We start from the raw sequence: 4750 nt of genomic DNA on the forward strand, positions 1-4750 counted from the left end.
CCCTCCTCCAGCCTCTGAGCAGGCCTCTGCAATTCAGTCTTGGAAGAAGTGAGTTCTGCAGTTCATCAAGGAAACAGATTCCACTGGGACTTCAGTTCCTTTGTTCCATCCCCATCCCAGCCAGACACAGAAGCAATCCTCTTTCTGCAAACACAGCTCTTGGAATCTGAAGGGGTCAATACATAACATCTTTTCCTTGCATAGGTTCTGAGCCAATTAAAAAATAAGACAAATGAATGAGCAGATGGAGGGTCAATATTGCCTTTATTACCAAGAAAGCAGATACTGGAGCATGTGTCTTTTTACCTCGGATGGAAAGGGTTTCTCCTATCACAGGACCTCAGGATTAGGCCAGATTTTCCACCTGGGCAGGGGCAGCCTAGGGCCACTGTGTCCTTCCCTATGGGGTCAGATCCCTCATAGTCGAGGGAGAGAAAAAGAGAGCAGAATATAATCTTACTGTGGACAGCCAGATCCTAAGAGATGGAAGGGCATTGCTCTGCAAACTCAACTCTTCCTTCCAAACTCATCGATCAGGTAAGAGAGTGGGTGGGAGTGTTAAACTAGTAAAACTCACTCCACATGGATGTAAAATTAGGAACAGGCATGATGTGTGCCTGCCCTCACACCAGCATTTACCAGCCATTCTCAGAAAGCTGAAATCCAAACCCAGGGGGCACGGGGTAATGAGACAGTCACTGAGAGAAACCAGGAAAATTGGGGGCCTCAGGGAGATGACATTTAGGATCTGTGATTTTTCCCCACCCTGCCCCCCAACCAATGCCCTCTGCATGCCATTAATCATTGCAAAATACTAGTTTGTAAGTCACTGTAGACCATGTGTTACTGCCCATAAGTCAGGTCAGGGATGGAATAACAAGAGGGCATCTGTACATTTGTCTGATGTCCAAGGGGAGTGCCAGGGCCTGGTCTCCATATTTCTGAGCCTTAGCTCAGCCCATCTAATCTCTAAAGTACAGTAGCCCTGGCCTCAAGAATTGGAGAAGAGGGCATTTTAAAGTTCCTATACCTGAGTGATCAATAAATCCTTGCCCATCTTTTCATGGCTTACAAGCCGGAGGTAGTGCCCTTTCCACTTTCCCTTGGCCTAGCTCTGGGTACTTTGAGCAGGGGCAGGCAGTTCTGAATTGCTGCTCTTACTGGCCTTTTAGAGATGCTGCAAGAAACATAATCGGTTGTCTCCCCAACTCCCCACAGGAAAACACCCTGGGAGATCTGCTCCATGTGTTGCTTAACTTAATGGGAAGAGGCTGACTGTCTTGAGTCAACACAACTTCTCATAAGACAGAAGCAGCAGGGTTTAGAGACATCTGCTTCAGTCTCTTTATCCATCTGCTCCATGTGTGTTGATAGCTGGGTCCTGGGTACTAATCTCAGGGCCCTGCATAGCAGGTGGGGAACTGAGTGAAAGTTTGGTGGTCAATTGAAAGGATGAATAGAGATGAATAAGGAGAGTGGGCCCCGCATCCCCTTAGCCTGAATGGAAGATGAGATAGGTCACACTCCAAGGTAGGACAGAGTGAAAAGTTTACAGTGAGGGCCTAGGACCCTCTTTTGAACTCTTGTGAGGAGGAATGGTGGAGGGGGCTACCAAGGAAGGTAATGAAAGACTTAAGGATACCTAGAATTAAAGGAAGGGGCCTATTTAGAAAGGCACATTGTAGAAGAAGCCTGGAGCAGGCCTGGGAAGGAAAGAGACTCTGGGCAATATGGAGGAAGGGCAAGGGGTCAGGGCTCAGCTATCCAGACCAAATCCCAGGAGAACTCCAGGACTAGTATCATCTTCCATGTTCTTGACACAGTGGCACTAAATCATGTGCCAGTGGAGCACATGGTGAAGCTCCAGGGTGAAGGCATCAAGTCTGAGGCCAGGATAGGGGCTGGGGAGAATAGAACATTTTTAAGACTGTGGGAGACTGGCAATCTTGGGCTGTCTCAGCCTTGCAGAATCCCTCAACCCATCGCCCATCTGAAGGCAGAACTGGGGCAGCTCTTTGCATTTGAAGGCAGCCAGGGTAAGTAGAGTAGACATTTACCTGTGTGGAATGGTCAAAAGGGTGACAGGAGCCCTTTGGAATTGATACTTGAAATCCTACCAGTTGTCTTTAGAATTAAACAGTCTGTCTCCTAGTGGCAACTACTTTGTTGTTTTCCATCCTTTATTCTTTATCCTTTACTCTTCTCCCTCTCCTTCTAGATATCTTTTACTAAATTATAAAAGCAACACACATTTATAGCAAAAAATGCATAAAGTTTTAGCAAATTAAAGAAGATTAAGATCATCTATGATTCTACCATCCTGACATTTTCCTACATTCATGCATGTGCATGCTTACACACATATTCATAGAAATATATAGAATATTTTACAATGGGGTCTTAATACATTCTGCTTTTTAACTTGATTTTTCACCTAATGTACTGTGGAATTCATCCATTTAGTTATTCAACAACTATTAATAGACTGAATGCCTACCATTTTCTAGCTACTGTGCCAGGCCCAAGGATACAGGGGAGAACACATATAGTTTCTGCCCTCACAGAATTTATAATCTAGCTGATAAGAAATTTACCAAATAGCATCTTTCCACAACAGCAAATGTAGATGGAGATCATAATTTTCTTTTTCAGTGCAGATTCTTATTTTTACTTAAAAAACAAAATCAAAGGTACACATTAGGAACTATAAACAATTATGTGTTTTTCTTCTTTCTAGAGGTGTGACATACATGTTTTCTAGTCAGTAATGTCCTACCAAACATTTTATTAACAGGAAGCCAGACAGATGACCTTTGGTACCTCTGAAGCCTTTTGCTACTTCCTCTTACTCAGGCTGAACTAGACCAGTGGAACATTATTTTTTTGCAAGAAATATTTTGAAAGGAAGAAGGATAGAGTTGGAATTACAGAGCCTGAAGAATCACATTTTAGCAAACTCACCCCCACCCCAACCAAAAACCTAACAGACGGATTTATATGGAAAGGATTTTAAGTAAATCTGTACAAACACACTTAACATGGTATAAGTAAAAGATACCTTTTAGTTGATTTCCAGCACATAGCACATATCCATTGATGTCCAGTAAAATAGGAATTTCAATAAAGAAAACATTTTTGCCATCATAGCACTACAATTAAAAAGTACAAGCCATTTAATACTTAGATCTTTAAGGGGCTAATCAGAAATTCTAAAATCAGATCTACTGTATTAGATCTACAGCTTGAGTATTCATCTACAAAAAGATTTTTTCAACAATGATGCTTAAAAAAATAAAGGCTTCTCTAGAAACTGTGGGACTATATGAGGACTAGCAGAAGACAGTGATAAAAGAACTGCAAACCCACACCTAGGAATTGATTTTTCCCATGTAGCTTTTAGTTAACGACCTGTTTTTCAGTTGCTTCTTTTGGCCAAGACTGGCTCTAGTTTTCTCGTAATAGTGGGCAGAAAATAGGAGCTTCAGAAATCTCAAGTCAGGGGCAGTTGGTTTGAATGACATCCTAGATAAATACTCCCAAAAAGTAAAATACTTGCCCAGGTGGATCCCTAGGGTTGATGGACTACAAATCTTACCCAAGTGAAAGAGCTGTGAGCACACGAAAGTTTAGTGCAAAGCCTGCCTGTGGTATCTGGGACAGGGAGGGTTTATGATGGTGTTATTTTCCATATTGTTGACACAGGAACATGTATGGTGAGAAAAGGGGTCTTCCAGGTGGATTGCTTGACACAATCTCTTGTCACAGAGTAGTCTGACCCTCAGAAGTTCCTGAGAGAGGTGTGTCTACTTTGGCAGGGGCAGTAGTGTTACTGAATACAAGAAGGTGTTTCAGGAAAAGCAGAGGTCCCTGGAGGGTCAGGTAATTACCTTTTTGATTCATCAATGCTTAACATTAATGAAGAGCTGCAGTCAGTCTTTCCAAGACATATTCTGTCATTAAGAACAGACGCCTCTCCCCGCCTACTGGGCCTATGATGTCCAGAAGTCTCCCACTGCCTGGAGATGCAAGCTAGTGCCACAGATTGTTTTGGATAGCTGGCGTGGAAGGTGTTTTGCACAACGAAGTCACCACTAAATCGCCACTTAAATCCAGTCCCTGGCCTTCTTTTTCTGCTCTGTAGTCCAGAAACATCTCTTTAAATGCCAGAAAGTCTGTAAATGTGACTAGTATGTTGAATATGTCATCAGCCACTTCATTTTTATGGTGCTTTAATGTTGCTGTGAAGGTCGCCATGTTGAATTCTGGAATCCGCTCCAGCAGCTGTTCTTCAATATATTTTTCTACTAAAGAAAGGTATTCGTTAAAGATTGGTGTGTAGGTGAGTTTATTCTCTTCTGTGTCTTCAAATTCCTGGTAGTATTTGTCCATGAAATTTCTCTGTGGTACTGGAACTCGGGATCCATGATGATGGCCTCAATAGAACCAACCACAGTATTGAATTTGGCTTCAGAGGTGGAAGAGATGGGTAGTGCAAAGCTCTCTTCCTCTGGGGCTTCCGTCACTTCCACTGCTGCATCCATCCCTGATCTAGGAGCTGGCAAGCAGCCTCCCATCAGCCTGAGACCCACAGAGTCTGTGCCTGTGCATCCCTCCCCTTCCCTGCACCCCGCCCCCCCGATTACTGAGCTGTAGGTGCCATGCCCTGCCACCTGTTACCCTCATGGCCAAGTCGTCTTTCTTAATAACTGCATAATATTCCATTATATAGATGTAGCACCTTTTTACATAT

At 43.3% G+C, this 4750-nt stretch overlaps 1 pseudogene; it reads right to left on the reverse strand.

The window, feature by feature from the left end:
* Positions 1–4029: 4029 nt before the first annotated feature.
* On the reverse strand, positions 4030–4541 carry LOC100615602 (ADP-ribosylation factor-like protein 2-binding protein; annotated as a pseudogene).
* Between the last annotated feature and the right edge of the window lie 209 nt (positions 4542–4750).

This window comes from Pan troglodytes, chromosome 10 (genome assembly GCF_028858775.2).
Source record: "Pan troglodytes isolate AG18354 chromosome 10, NHGRI_mPanTro3-v2.0_pri, whole genome shotgun sequence".
In the NCBI taxonomy this organism is placed as follows: domain Eukaryota; kingdom Metazoa; phylum Chordata; class Mammalia; order Primates; family Hominidae; genus Pan; species Pan troglodytes.